Source organism: Schistocerca gregaria, chromosome 8, assembly GCF_023897955.1.
Source record: "Schistocerca gregaria isolate iqSchGreg1 chromosome 8, iqSchGreg1.2, whole genome shotgun sequence".
Lineage (NCBI taxonomy): Eukaryota > Metazoa > Arthropoda > Insecta > Orthoptera > Acrididae > Schistocerca > Schistocerca gregaria.
Genome location: NC_064927.1, coordinates 8,677,453 through 8,692,252, shown reverse-complemented (window position 1 = coordinate 8,692,252; position 14,800 = coordinate 8,677,453). Strand labels below are relative to the sequence as shown.

The following is a 14,800-nucleotide window of genomic DNA, read 5'->3' as shown; positions in this document are numbered from 1 at the left end:
CGGTGTTAACTAGCGAAATGGTCAGCAGAGTGCCGTCACCGCGAGTTTCCACTGGCACTTGCACATCTAAAACAACGTCGGAAAGTAACTCGTTCGCCTTTTGAGTCACATCAAGTATGAGTGTTAATTTTGACGCCACTAGCTCTGCAGGTTGTCATGCAATTCCTTACCTCTCAGAAATGATTATGAAATAAAAGTGCAGTACGTGAAGAGTGTGACGTTAGGAAAACATTAGGCAGCATGGAGAGATTCTGTATGGGACCACCCAACCCAAACGAGTACTGTGTGACGTGCTGCCCGGCAAGTATTCACCGAAGCAGCCCGGCTAGCTCAGTCGGTAGAGCATAAGACTCTTAATCTCAGGGTCGTGGGTTCGAGCCCCACGCTGGGCGAAACGGAATTTTGTTCCGCTGCAGATGTAAATTACCGTTTTTCTGATTAACGTGATGTAATGGAAATAGCAACTTTAAACTTTGCCTACGTCTCTGTCAGTCGCAAGGAAACTGTATTTGAAGGTGAAGGTGATTTTGTAGACATGTGTGAAAGACATGTTCTGAAATGCAAGTGTTGTTGTTTGGAGAGGACATCGGTTACGTGTCAGATGTGTAGCCAAGCAGTAATGGGTTCGCCATAGCTGCAAATATTAGTCGGTAATATGAAGTGTTGTCAGCTGAAGTCTGATGATCCAGACGACCGTAAGGACGAAGTACGCAAAAGTACCGCTAGGCCGCGCTTCTTTAGCTCAGTGGTAGAGCACTGGACTAGTAAACCAAGGGTCGTGAGTTCCACCCTCAAAGGAAGAAGTCGAATTTTGGAAATCAGTTGCGCGTCGTGGCAGTATAGCAAACAGTATCTGTGATGACGAACAATTAGCGACATGCCTTTTATTAAGAATTACTCTCAGATGTGATTAAGGCGAATGGCGCAGATAAAGCCTTTGCCAAAGCGGTTCAGCATAAGGTGGGACGAGGCAGTGTGAATTACATTTTATAGATGTATTTCTCACATAGGTCAGAGCCTATCGCGGTCGTCGTCGTCGTCGTCGTCGCCGCCGCCGCTTCTGCAGAAGTAGCAAATGGCCATCGTGGCAAATGCGGCGAGGCACGCCCTGCCTTCGATTCCGTATGCACAAAGTGTGTGGTCTTGTTTCCCAGTCTATATTTGTTCGGTCACGTAAGAGGTTGAATGTAACGAATGGGTGGGAAAGAGCAAGGGCAGCGGCTGTGTAGAACGAAAACACAAATTATCAGGGGTGTGAGCGTTTCGAGATGAGTCATATACAAGTTGCATTTGGTCGTCAGTGACTGTGTGGCCTAATAGATATGGCGTCGAACTTCGGATCTGAAGATTACAGGTTCGAATGCTGTCACGCTCGTGTTTTATCAGTTCTGAAAAAGAAACATACCGTTTTAATGTAGCATTTGAGCAGTACGAAACCGTCTGAATGTTGCTGTTGACCATTTTCTGCTTGGAGATGCTCTTGAGCTTGAAACACGCACTACAAGACCGGTGTTAACTAGCGAAATGGTCAGCAGAGTGCCGTCACCGCGAGTTTCCACTGGCACTTGCACATCTAAAACAACGTCGGAAAGTAACTCGTTCGCCTTTTGAGTCACATCAAGTATGAGTGTTAATTTTGACGCCACTAGCTCTGCAGGTTGTCATGCAATTCCTTACCTCTCAGAAATGATTATGAAATAAAAGTGCAGTACGTGAAGAGTGTGACGTTAGGAAAACATTAGGCAGCATGGAGAGATTCTGTATGGGACCACCCAACCCAAACGAGTACTGTGTGACGTGCTGCCCGGCAAGTATTCACCGAAGCAGCCCGGCTAGCTCAGTCGGTAGAGCATGAGACTCTTAATCTCAGGGTCGTGGGTTCGAGCCCCACGCTGGGCGAAACGGAATTTTGTTCCGCTGCAGATGTAAATTACCGTTTTTCTGATTAACGTGATGTAATGGAAATAGCAACTTTAAACTTTGCCTACGTCTCTGTCAGTCGCAAGGAAACTGTATTTGAAGGTGAAGGTGATTTTGTAGACATGTGTGAAAGACATGTTCTGAAATGCAAGTGTTGTTGTTTGGAGAGGACATCGGTTACGTGTCAGATGTGTAGCCAAGCAGTAATGGGTCGCCATAGCTGCAAATATTAGTCGGTAATATGAAGTGTTGTCAGCTGAAGTCTGATGATCCAGACGACCGTAAGGACGAAGTACGCAAAAGTACCGCTAGGCCGCGCTTTTTTAGCTCAGTGGTAGAGCACTGGACTAGTAAACCAAGGGTCGTGAGTTCCACCCTCAAAGGAAGAAGTCGAATTTTGGAATTCAGTTGCGCGTCGTGGCAGTATAGCAAACAGTATCTGTGATGACGAACAATTAGCGACATGCCTTTTATTAAGAATTACTCTCAGATGTGATTAAGGCGAATGGCGCAGATAAAGCCTTTGCCAAAGCGGTTCAGCATAAGGTGGGATGAGGCAGTCTGAATTACATTTTATAGATGTATTTCTCACATATGTCAGAGCCTATCGCGGTCGTCGTCGTCGTCGTCGCCGCCGCCGCTTCTGCAGAAGTAGCAAATGGCCATCGTGGCAAATGCGGCGAGGCACGCCCTGCCTTCGATTCCGTATGCACAAAGTGTGTGGTCTTGTTTCCCAGTCTATATTTGGTCGGTCACGTAAGAGGTTGAATGTAACGAATGGGTGGGAAAGAGCAAGGGCAGCGGCTGTGTAGAACGAAAACACAAATTATCAGGGGTGTGAGCGTTTCGAGATGAGTCATATACAAGTTGCATTTGGTCGTCAGTGACTGTGTGGCCTAATAGATATGGCGTCGGACTTCGGATCTGAAGATTACAGGTTCGAATGCTGTCACGCTCGTGTTTTATCAGTTCTGGAAAAGAAACATACCGTTTTAATGTAGCATTTGAGCAGTACGAAACCGTCTGAATGTTGCTGTTGACCATTTTCTGCTTGGAGATGCTCTTGAGCTTGAAACACACACTACAAGACCGGTGTTAACTAGAGAAATGGTCGGCAGAGTGCCGTCACCGCGAGTTTCCACTGGCACTTGCACATCTAAAACAACGTCGGAAAGTAACTCGTTCACCTTTTGAGTCACATCAAGTATGAGTGTTAATTTTGACGCCACTAGCTCTGCAGGTTGTCATGCAATTCCTTACCTCTCAGAAATGATTATGAAATAAAAGTGAAGTACGTGACGAGTGTGACGTTAGGAAAACATTAGGCAGCATGGAGAGATTCTGTATGGGACCACCCAACACAAACGAGTACTGTGTGACGTGCTGCCGGCAAGTATTCACCGAAGCAGCCCGGCTAGCTCAGTCGGTAGAGCATGAGACCCTTAATCTCAGGGTCGTGGGTTCGAGCCCCACGCTGGGCGAAACGGAATTTTGTTCCGCTGCAGATGTAAATTACCGTTTTTCTGATTAACGTGATGTAATGGAAATAGCAACTTTAAACTTTGCCCACGTCTGTGTCAGTCGCAAGGAAACTGTATTTGAAGGTGAAGGTGATTTTGTAGACATGTGTGAAAGACATGTTCTGAAATGCAAGTTTTGTTGTTTGGAGAGGACGTCGGTTACGTGTCAGATGTGTAGCCAAGCAGTAATGGGTCGCCATAGCTGCAAATATTAGTCGGTAATATGAAGTGTTGTCAGCTGAAGTCTGATGATCCAGACGACCGTAAGGACGAAGTACGCAAAAGTATCGCTAGGCCGCGCCTCTTTAGCTCAGTGGTAGAGCACTGGACAAGTAAACCAAGGGTCGTGAGTTCCATCCTCAAAGGAAGAAGTCGAATTTTGGAAATCAGTTGCGCGTCGTGGCCGTATAGCAAACAGTATCTGTGATGACGAACAATTAGCGACATGCCTTTTATTAAGAATTACTCTCAGATGTGATTAAGGCGAATGGCGCAGATAAAGCCTTTGCCAAAGCGGTTCAGCATAAGGTGGGACGAGGCAGTCTGAATTACATTTTATAGATGTATTTCTCACATATGTCAGAGCCTCCCGCGGTCGTCGTCGTCGTCGTCGTCGCCGCCGCCGCCGCTTCTGCAGAAGTAGCAAATGGCCATCGTGGCAAATGCGGCGAGGCACGCCCTGCCTTCGATTCCGTATGCACAAAGTGTGTGGTCTTGTTTCCCAGTCTATATTTGTTCGGTCACGTAAGAGGTTGAATGTAACGAATGGGTGGGAAAGAGCAAGGGCAGCGGCTGTGTAGAACGAAAACACAAATTATCAGGGGTGTGAGCGTTTCGAGATGAGTCACATACAAGTTGCACTTGGTTGTCAGTGACCGTGTGGCCTAATGGAGAAGGAGTCGGACTTCGGATCTGAAGATTACAGGTTCGAATGCTGTCTTGCTCGTGTTTTATCAGTTCTGGAAAAGAAACATACCGTTTTAATGTAGCATTTGAGCAGTACGAAACCGTCTGAATGTTGCTGTTGACCATTTTCTGCTTGGAGATGCTCTTGAGCTTGAAACACACACTACAAGACCGGTGTTAACTAGAGAAATGGTCGGCAGAGTGCCGTCACCGCGAGTTTCCACTGGCACTTGCACATCTAAAACAACGTCGGAAAGTAACTCGTTCACCTTTTGAGTCACATCAAGTATGAGTGTTAATTTTGACGCCACTAGCTCTGCAGGTTGTCATGCAATTCCTTACCTCTCAGAAATGATTATGAAATAAAAGTGAAGTACGTGACGAGTGTGACGTTAGGAAAACATTAGGCAGCATGGAGAGATTCTGTATGGGACCACCCAACACAAACGAGTACTGTGTGACGTGCTGCCGGCAAGTATTCACCGAAGCAGCCCGGCTAGCTCAGTCGATAGAGCATGAGACCCTTAATCTCAGGGTCGTGGGTTCGAGCCCCACGCTGGGCGAAACGGAATTTTGTTCCGCTGCAGATGTAAATTACCGTTTTTCTGATTAACGTGATGTAATGGAAATAGCAACTTTAAACTTTGCCCACGTCTGTGTCAGTCGCAAGGAAACTGTATTTGAAGGTGAAGGTGATTTTGTAGACATGTGTGAAAGACATGTTCTGAAATGCAAGTGTTGTTGTTTGGAGAGGACATCGGTTACGTGTCAGATGTGTAGCCAAGCAGTAATGGGTCGCCATAGCTGCAAATATTAGTCGGTAATATGAAGTGTTGTCAGCTGAAGTCTGATGATCCAGACGACCGTAAGGACGAAGTACGCAAAAGTACCGCTAGGCCGCGCTTTTTTAGCTCAGTGGTAGAGCACTGGACTAGTAAACCAAGGGTCGTGAGTTCCACCCTCAAAGGAAGAAGTCGAATTTTGGAAATCAGTTGCGCGTCGTGGCAGTATAGCAAACAGTATCTGTGATGACGAACAATCAGCGACATGCCTTTTATTAAGAATTACTCTCAGATGTGATTAAGGCGAATGGCGCAGATAAAGCCTTTGCCAAAGCGGTTCAGCATAAGGTGGGATGAGGCAGTCTGAATTACATTTTATAGATGTATTTCTCACATATGTCAGAGCCTATCGCGGTCGTCGTCGTTGTCGTCGTCGTCGCCGCCGCCGCTTCTGCAGAAGTAGCAAATGGCCATCGTGGCAAATGCGGCGAGGCACGCCCTGCCTTCGATTCCGTATGCACAAAGTGTGTGGTCTTGTTTCCCAGTCTATATTTGGTCGGTCACGTAAGAGGTTGAATGTAACGAATGGGTGGGAAAGAGCAAGGGCAGCGGCTGTGTAGAACGAAAACACAAATTATCAGGGGTGTGAGCGTTTCGAGATGAGTCATATACAAGTTGCATTTGGTCGTCAGTGACTGTGTGGCCTAATAGATATGGCGTCGAACTTCGGATCTGAAGATTACAGGTTCGAATGCTGTCACGCTCGTGTTTTATCAGTTCTGAAAAAGAAACATACCGTTTTAATGTAGCATTTGAGCAGTACGAAACCGTCTGAATGTTGCTGTTGACCATTTTCTGCTTGGAGATGCTCTTGAGCTTGAAACACGCACTACAAGACCGGTGTTAACTAGCGAAATGGTCAGCAGAGTGCCGTCACCGCGAGTTTCCACTGGCACTTGCACATCTAAAACAACGTCGGAAAGTAACTCGTTCGCCTTTTGAGTCACATCAAGTATGAGTGTTAATTTTGACGCCACTAGCTCTGCAGGTTGTCATGCAATTCCTTACCTCTCAGAAATGATTATGAAATAAAAGTGCAGTACGTGAAGAGTGTGACGTTAGGAAAACATTAGGCAGCATGGAGAGATTCTGTATGGGACCACCCAACCCAAACGAGTACTGTGTGACGTGCTGCCCGGCAAGTATTCACCGAAGCAGCCCGGCTAGCTCAGTCGGTAGAGCATGAGACTCTTAATCTCAGGGTCGTGGGTTCGAGCCCCACGCTGGGCGAAACGGAATTTTGTTCCGCTGCAGATGTAAATTACCGTTTTTCTGATTAACGTGATGTAATGGAAATAGCAACTTTAAACTTTGCCTACGTCTCTGTCAGTCGCAAGGAAACTGTATTTGAAGGTGAAGGTGATTTTGTAGACATGTGTGAAAGACATGTTCTGAAATGCAAGTGTTGTTGTTTGGAGAGGACATCGGTTACGTGTCAGATGTGTAGCCAAGCAGTAATGGGTCGCCATAGCTGCAAATATTAGTCGGTAATATGAAGTGTTGTCAGCTGAAGTCTGATGATCCAGACGACCGTAAGGACGAAGTACGCAAAAGTACCGCTAGGCCGCGCTTTTTTAGCTCAGTGGTAGAGCACTGGACTAGTAAACCAAGGGTCGTGAGTTCCACCCTCAAAGGAAGAAGTCGAATTTTGGAAATCAGTTGCGCGTCGTGGCAGTATAGCAAACAGTATCTGTGATGACGAACAATTAGCGACATGCCTTTTATTAAGAATTACTCTCAGATGTGATTAAGGCGAATGGCGCAGATAAAGCCTTTGCCAAAGCGGTTCAGCATAAGGTGGGATGAGGCAGTCTGAATTACATTTTATAGATGTATTTCTCACATATGTCAGAGCCTATCGCGGTCGTCGTCGTTGTCGTCGTCGTCGCCGCCGCCGCTTCTGCAGAAGTAGCAAATGGCCATCGTGGCAAATGCGGCGAGGCACGCCCTGCCTTCGATTCCGTATGCACAAAGTGTGTGGTCTTGTTTCCCAGTCTATATTTGGTCGGTCACGTAAGAGGTTGAATGTAACGAATGGGTGGGAAAGAGCAAGGGCAGCGGCTGTGTAGAACGAAAACACAAATTATCAGGGGTGTGAGCGTTTCGAGATGAGTCATATACAAGTTGCATTTGGTCGTCAGTGACTGTGTGGCCTAATAGATATGGCGTCGGACTTCGGATCTGAAGATTACAGGTTCGAATGCTGTCACGCTCGTGTTTTATCAGTTCTGGAAAAGAAACATACCGTTTTAATGTAGCATTTGAGCAGTACGAAACCGTCTGAATGTTGCTGTTGACCATTTTCTGCTTGGAGATGCTCTTGAGCTTGAAACACACACTACAAGACCGGTGTTAACTAGAGAAATGGTCGGCAGAGTGCCGTCACCGCGAGTTTCCACTGGCACTTGCACATCTAAAACAACGTCGGAAAGTAACTCGTTCACCTTTTGAGTCACATCAAGTATGAGTGTTAATTTTGACGCCACTAGCTCTGCCGGGTTGTCATGCAATTCCTTACCTCTCAGAAATGATTATGAAATAAAAGTGAAGTACGTGACGAGTTTGACGTTAGGAAAACATTAGGCAGCATGGAGAGATTCTGTATGGGACCACCCAACACAAACGAGTACTGTGTGACGTGCTGCCGGCAAGTATTCACCGAAGCAGCCCGGCTAGCTCAGTCGGTAGAGCATGAGACCCTTAATCTCAGGGTCGTGGGTTCGAGCCCCACGCTGGGCGAAACGGAATTTTTTCCGCTGCAGATGTAAATTACCGTTTTTCTGATTAACGTGATGTAATGGAAATAGCAACTTTAAACTTTGCCCACGTCTGTGTCAGTCGCAAGGAAACTGTATTTGAAGGTGAAGGTGATTTTGTAGACATGTGTGAAAGACATGTTCTGAAATGCAAGTTTTGTTGTTTGGAGAGGACATCGGTTACGTGTCAGATGTGTAGCCAAGCAGTAATGTGTCGCCATAGCTGCAAATATTAGTCGGTAATATGAAGTGTTGTCAGCTGAAGTCTGATGATCCAGACGACCGTAAGGACGAAGTACGCAAAAGTATCGCTAGGCCGCGCCTCTTTAGCTCAGTGGTAGAGCACTGGACTAGTAAACCAAGGGTCGTGAGTTCCATCCTCAAAGGAAGAAGTCGAATTTTGGAAATCAGTTGCGCGTCGTGGCCGTATAGCAAACAGTATCTGTGATGACGAACAATTAGCGACATGCCTTTTATTAAGAATTACTCTCAGATGTGATTAAGGCGAATGGCGCAGATAAAGCCTTTGCCAAAGCGGTTCAGCATAAGGTGGGACGAGGCAGTCTGAATTACATTTTATAGATGTATTTCTCACATATGTCAGAGCCTCCCGCGGTCGTCGTCGTCGTCGTCGCCGCCGCCGCCGCTTCTGCAGAAGTAGCAAATGGCCATCGTGGCAAATGCGGCGAGGCACGCCCTGCCTTCGATTCCGTATGCACAAAGTGTGTGGTCTTGTTTCCCAGTCTATATTTGTTCGGTCACGTAAGAGGTTGAATGTAACGAATGGGTGGGAAAGAGCAAGGGCAGCGGCTGTGTAGAATGAAAACACAAATTATCAGGGGTGTGAGCGTTTCGAGATGAGTCACATACAAGTTGCACTTGGTTGTCAGTGACCGTGTGGCCTAATGGAGAAGGAGTCGGACTTCGGATCTGAAGATTACAGGTTCGAATGCTGTCACGCTCGTGTTTTATCAGTTCTGGAAAAGAAACATACCGTTTTAATGTAGCATTTGAGCAGTACGAAACCGTCTGAATGTTGCTGTTGACCATTTTCTGCTTGGAGATGCTCTTGAGCTTGAAACACACACTACAAGACCGGTGTTAACTAGAGAAATGGTCGGCAGAGTGCCGTCACCGCGAGTTTCCACTGGCACTTGCACATCTAAAACAACGTCGGAAAGTAACTCGTTCACCTTTTGAGTCACATCAAGTATGAGTGTTAATTTTGACGCCACTAGCTCTGCAGGTTGTCATGCAATTCCTTACCTCTCAGAAATGATTATGAAATAAAAGTGAAGTACGTGACGAGTGTGACGTTAGGAAAACATTAGGCAGCATGGAGAGATTCTGTATGGGACCACCCAACACAAACGAGTACTGTGTGACGTGCTGCCGGCAAGTATTCACCGAAGCAGCCCGGCTAGCTCAGTCGATAGAGCATGAGACCCTTAATCTCAGGGTCGTGGGTTCGAGCCCCACGCTGGGCGAAACGGAATTTTGTTCCGCTGCAGATGTAAATTACCGTTTTTCTGATTAACGTGATGTAATGGAAATAGCAACTTTAAACTTTGCCCACGTCTGTGTCAGTCGCAAGGAAACTGTATTTGAAGGTGAAGGTGATTTTGTAGACATGTGTGAAAGACATGTTCTGAAATGCAAGTTTTGTTGTTTGGAGAGGACATCGGTTACGTGTCAGATGTGTAGCCAAGCAGTAATGGGTCGCCATAGCTGCAAATATTAGTCGGTAATATGAAGTGTTGTCAGCTGAAGTCTGATGATCCAGACGACCGTAAGGACGAAGTACGCAAAAGTATCGCTAGGCCGCGCCTCTTTAGCTCAGTGGTAGAGCATGGACTAGTAAACCAAGGGTCGTGAGTTCCATCCTCAAAGGAAGAAGTCGAATTTTGGAAATCAGTTGCGCGTCGTGGCCGTATAGCAAACAGTATCTGTGATGACGAACAATTAGCGACATGCCTTTTATTAAGAATTACTCTCAGATGTGATTAAGGCGAATGGCGCAGATAAAGCCTTTGCCAAAGCGGTTCAGCATAAGGTGGGACGAGGCAGTCTGAATTACATTTTATAGATGTATTTCTCACATATGTCAGAGCCTCCCGCGGTCGTCGTCGTCGTCGTCGCCGCCGCCACCGCTTCTGCAGAAGTAGCAAATGGCCATCGTGGCAAATGCGGCGAGGCACGCCCTGCCTTCGATTCCGTATGCACAAAGTGTGTGGTCTTGTTTCCCAGTCTATATTTGTTCGGTCACGTAAGAGGTTGAATGTAACGAATGGGTGGGAAAGAGCAAGGGCAGCGGCTGTGTAGAACGAAAACACAAATTATCAGGGGTGTGAGCGTTTCGAGATGAGTCACATACAAGTTGCACTTGGTTGTCAGTGACCGTGTGGCCTAATGGAGAAGGAGTCGGACTTCGGATCTGAAGATTACAGGTTCGAATGCTGTCACGCTCGTGTTTTATCAGTTCTGAAAAAGAAACATACCGTTTTAATGTAGCATTTGAGCAGTACGAAACCGTCTGAATGTTGCTGTTGACCATTTTCTGCTTGGAGATGCTCTTGAGCTTGAAACACACACTACAAGACCGGTGTTAACTAGCGAAATGGTCAGCAGAGTGCCGTCACCGCGAGTTTCCACTGGCACTTGCACATCTAAAACAACGTCGGAAAGTAACTCGTTCGCCTTTTGAGTCACATCAAGTATGAGTGTTATTTTTGACTCCACTAGCTCTGCAGGTTGTCATGCAATTCCTTACCTCTCAGAAATGATTATGAAATAAAAGTGCAGTACGTGAAGAGTGTGACGTTAGGAAAACATTAGGCAGCATGGAGAGATTCTGTATGGGACCACCCAACCCAAACGAGTACTGTGTGACGTGCTGCCCGGCAAGTATTCACCGAAGCAGCCCGGCTAGCTCAGTCGGTAGAGCATGAGACTCTTAATCTCAGGGTCGTGGGTTCGAGCCCCACGCTGGGCGAAACGGAATTTTGTTCCGCTGCAGATGTAAATTACCGTTTTTCTGATTAACGTGATGTAATGGAAATAGCAACTTTAAACTTTGCCTACGTCTCTGTCAGTCGCAAGGAAACTGTATTTGAAGGTGAAGGTGATTTTGTAGACATGTGTGAAAGACATGTTCTGAAATGCAAGTGTTGTTGTTTGGAGAGGACATCGGTTACGTGTCAGATGTGTAGCCAAGCAGTAATGGGTCGCCATAGCTGCAAATATTAGTCGGTAATATGAAGTGTTGTCAGCTGAAGTCTGATGATCCAGACGACCGTAAGGACGAAGTACGCAAAAGTACCGCTAGGCCGCGCTTTTTTAGCTCAGTGGTAGAGCACTGGACTAGTAAACCAAGGGTCGTGAGTTCCACCCTCAAAGGAAGAAGTCGAATTTTGGAAATCAGTTGCGCGTCGTGGCAGTATAGCAAACAGTATCTGTGATGACGAACAATTAGCGACATGCCTTTTATTAAGAATTACTCTCAGATGTGATTAAGGCGAATGGCGCAGATAAAGCCTTTGCCAAAGCGGTTCAGCATAAGGTGGGATGAGGCAGTCTGAATTACATTTTATAGATGTATTTCTCACATATGTCAGAGCCTATCGCGGTCGTCGTCGTTGTCGTCGTCGTCGCCGCCGCCGCTTCTGCAGAAGTAGCAAATGGCCATCGTGGCAAATGCGGCGAGGCACGCCCTGCCTTCGATTCCGTATGCACAAAGTGTGTGGTCTTGTTTCCCAGTCTATATTTGGTCGGTCACGTAAGAGGTTGAATGTAACGAATGGGTGGGAAAGAGCAAGGGCAGCGGCTGTGTAGAACGAAAACACAAATTATCAGGGGTGTGAGCGTTTCGAGATGAGTCATATACAAGTTGCATTTGGTCGTCAGTGACTGTGTGGCCTAATAGATATGGCGTCGGACTTCGGATCTGAAGATTACAGGTTCGAATGCTGTCACGCTCGTGTTTTATCAGTTCTGGAAAAGAAACATACCGTTTTAATGTAGCATTTGAGCAGTACGAAACCGTCTGAATGTTGCTGTTGACCATTTTCTGCTTGGAGATGCTCTTGAGCTTGAAACACACACTACAAGACCGGTGTTAACTAGAGAAATGGTCGGCAGAGTGCCGTCACCGCGAGTTTCCACTGGCACTTGCACATCTAAAACAACGTCGGAAAGTAACTCGTTCACCTTTTGAGTCACATCAAGTATGAGTGTTAATTTTGACGCCACTAGCTCTGCCGGGTTGTCATGCAATTCCTTACCTCTCAGAAATGATTATGAAATAAAAGTGAAGTACGTGACGAGTTTGACGTTAGGAAAACATTAGGCAGCATGGAGAGATTCTGTATGGGACCACCCAACACAAACGAGTACTGTGTGACGTGCTGCCGGCAAGTATTCACCGAAGCAGCCCGGCTAGCTCAGTCGGTAGAGCATGAGACCCTTAATCTCAGGGTCGTGGGTTCGAGCCCCACGCTGGGCGAAACGGAATTTTTTCCGCTGCAGATGTAAATTACCGTTTTTCTGATTAACGTGATGTAATGGAAATAGCAACTTTAAACTTTGCCCACGTCTGTGTCAGTCGCAAGGAAACTGTATTTGAAGGTGAAGGTGATTTTGTAGACATGTGTGAAAGACATGTTCTGAAATGCAAGTTTTGTTGTTTGGAGAGGACATCGGTTACGTGTCAGATGTGTAGCCAAGCAGTAATGTGTCGCCATAGCTGCAAATATTAGTCGGTAATATGAAGTGTTGTCAGCTGAAGTCTGATGATCCAGACGACCGTAAGGACGAAGTACGCAAAAGTATCGCTAGGCCGCGCCTCTTTAGCTCAGTGGTAGAGCACTGGACTAGTAAACCAAGGGTCGTGAGTTCCATCCTCAAAGGAAGAAGTCGAATTTTGGAAATCAGTTGCGCGTCGTGGCCGTATAGCAAACAGTATCTGTGATGACGAACAATTAGCGACATGCCTTTTATTAAGAATTACTCTCAGATGTGATTAAGGCGAATGGCGCAGATAAAGCCTTTGCCAAAGCGGTTCAGCATAAGGTGGGACGAGGCAGTCTGAATTACATTTTATAGATGTATTTCTCACATATGTCAGAGCCTCCCGCGGTCGTCGTCGTCGTCGTCGCCGCCGCCGCCGCTTCTGCAGAAGTAGCAAATGGCCATCGTGGCAAATGCGGCGAGGCACGCCCTGCCTTCGATTCCGTATGCACAAAGTGTGTGGTCTTGTTTCCCAGTCTATATTTGTTCGGTCACGTAAGAGGTTGAATGTAACGAATGGGTGGGAAAGAGCAAGGGCAGCGGCTGTGTAGAATGAAAACACAAATTATCAGGGGTGTGAGCGTTTCGAGATGAGTCACATACAAGTTGCACTTGGTTGTCAGTGACCGTGTGGCCTAATGGAGAAGGAGTCGGACTTCGGATCTGAAGATTACAGGTTCGAATGCTGTCACGCTCGTGTTTTATCAGTTCTGGAAAAGAAACATACCGTTTTAATGTAGCATTTGAGCAGTACGAAACCGTCTGAATGTTGCTGTTGACCATTTTCTGCTTGGAGATGCTCTTGAGCTTGAAACACACACTACAAGACCGGTGTTAACTAGAGAAATGGTCGGCAGAGTGCCGTCACCGCGAGTTTCCACTGGCACTTGCACATCTAAAACAACGTCGGAAAGTAACTCGTTCACCTTTTGAGTCACATCAAGTATGAGTGTTAATTTTGACGCCACTAGCTCTGCAGGTTGTCATGCAATTCCTTACCTCTCAGAAATGATTATGAAATAAAAGTGAAGTACGTGACGAGTGTGACGTTAGGAAAACATTAGGCAGCATGGAGAGATTCTGTATGGGACCACCCAACACAAACGAGTACTGTGTGACGTGCTGCCGGCAAGTATTCACCGAAGCAGCCCGGCTAGCTCAGTCGATAGAGCATGAGACCCTTAATCTCAGGGTCGTGGGTTCGAGCCCCACGCTGGGCGAAACGGAATTTTGTTCCGCTGCAGATGTAAATTACCGTTTTTCTGATTAACGTGATGTAATGGAAATAGCAACTTTAAACTTTGCCCACGTCTGTGTCAGTCGCAAGGAAACTGTATTTGAAGGTGAAGGTGATTTTGTAGACATGTGTGAAAGACATGTTCTGAAATGCAAGTTTTGTTGTTTGGAGAGGACATCGGTTACGTGTCAGATGTGTAGCCAAGCAGTAATGGGTCGCCATAGCTGCAAATATTAGTCGGTAATATGAAGTGTTGTCAGCTGAAGTCTGATGATCCAGACGACCGTAAGGACGAAGTACGCAAAAGTATCGCTAGGCCGCGCCTCTTTAGCTCAGTGGTAGAGCATGGACTAGTAAACCAAGGGTCGTGAGTTCCATCCTCAAAGGAAGAAGTCGAATTTTGGAAATCAGTTGCGCGTCGTGGCCGTATAGCAAACAGTATCTGTGATGACGAACAATTAGCGACATGCCTTTTATTAAGAATTACTCTCAGATGTGATTAAGGCGAATGGCGCAGATAAAGCCTTTGCCAAAGCGGTTCAGCATAAGGTGGGACGAGGCAGTCTGAATTACATTTTATAGATGTATTTCTCACATATGTCAGAGCCTCCCGCGGTCGTCGTCGTCGTCGTCGCCGCCGCCACCGCTTCTGCAGAAGTAGCAAATGGCCATCGTGGCAAATGCGGCGAGGCACGCCCTGCCTTCGATTCCGTATGCACAAAGTGTGTGGTCTTGTTTCCCAGTCTATATTTGTTCGGTCACGTAAGAGGTTGAATGTAACGAATGGGTGGGAAAGAGCAAGGGCAGCGGCTGTGTAGAACGAAAACACAAATT

General features: G+C 46.6%; 10 non-coding genes across 10 annotated transcripts; all 10 read left to right on the top strand.

The window, feature by feature from the left end:
• The first annotated feature begins 319 nt into the window (after window positions 1-319).
• Trnak-cuu (transfer RNA lysine (anticodon CUU)) lies at window positions 320-392 on the top strand. Its single transcript has one exon. It is a non-coding gene; the product is annotated as a tRNA-Lys (tRNA).
• Window positions 393-1,826: 1,434 nt separating this feature from the next.
• Window positions 1,827-1,899, top strand: Trnak-cuu (transfer RNA lysine (anticodon CUU)). Its single transcript has one exon. It is a non-coding gene; the product is annotated as a tRNA-Lys (tRNA).
• A 1,429-nt stretch (window positions 1,900-3,328) lies between these two features.
• Trnak-cuu (transfer RNA lysine (anticodon CUU)) lies at window positions 3,329-3,401 on the top strand. The gene has a single exon. It is a non-coding gene; the product is annotated as a tRNA-Lys (tRNA).
• A 1,435-nt stretch (window positions 3,402-4,836) lies between these two features.
• On the top strand, window positions 4,837-4,909 carry Trnak-cuu (transfer RNA lysine (anticodon CUU)). The gene has a single exon. It is a non-coding gene; the product is annotated as a tRNA-Lys (tRNA).
• Window positions 4,910-6,345: 1,436 nt separating this feature from the next.
• On the top strand, window positions 6,346-6,418 carry Trnak-cuu (transfer RNA lysine (anticodon CUU)). The gene has a single exon. It is a non-coding gene; the product is annotated as a tRNA-Lys (tRNA).
• Window positions 6,419-7,854: 1,436 nt separating this feature from the next.
• Window positions 7,855-7,927, top strand: Trnak-cuu (transfer RNA lysine (anticodon CUU)). Its single transcript has one exon. It is a non-coding gene; the product is annotated as a tRNA-Lys (tRNA).
• A 1,431-nt stretch (window positions 7,928-9,358) lies between these two features.
• Trnak-cuu (transfer RNA lysine (anticodon CUU)) lies at window positions 9,359-9,431 on the top strand. Its single transcript has one exon. It is a non-coding gene; the product is annotated as a tRNA-Lys (tRNA).
• A 1,432-nt stretch (window positions 9,432-10,863) lies between these two features.
• Window positions 10,864-10,936, top strand: Trnak-cuu (transfer RNA lysine (anticodon CUU)). Its single transcript has one exon. It is a non-coding gene; the product is annotated as a tRNA-Lys (tRNA).
• A 1,436-nt stretch (window positions 10,937-12,372) lies between these two features.
• Window positions 12,373-12,445, top strand: Trnak-cuu (transfer RNA lysine (anticodon CUU)). The gene has a single exon. It is a non-coding gene; the product is annotated as a tRNA-Lys (tRNA).
• Window positions 12,446-13,876: 1,431 nt separating this feature from the next.
• Trnak-cuu (transfer RNA lysine (anticodon CUU)) lies at window positions 13,877-13,949 on the top strand. The gene has a single exon. It is a non-coding gene; the product is annotated as a tRNA-Lys (tRNA).
• The last annotated feature ends 851 nt before the right edge of the window (window positions 13,950-14,800 follow it).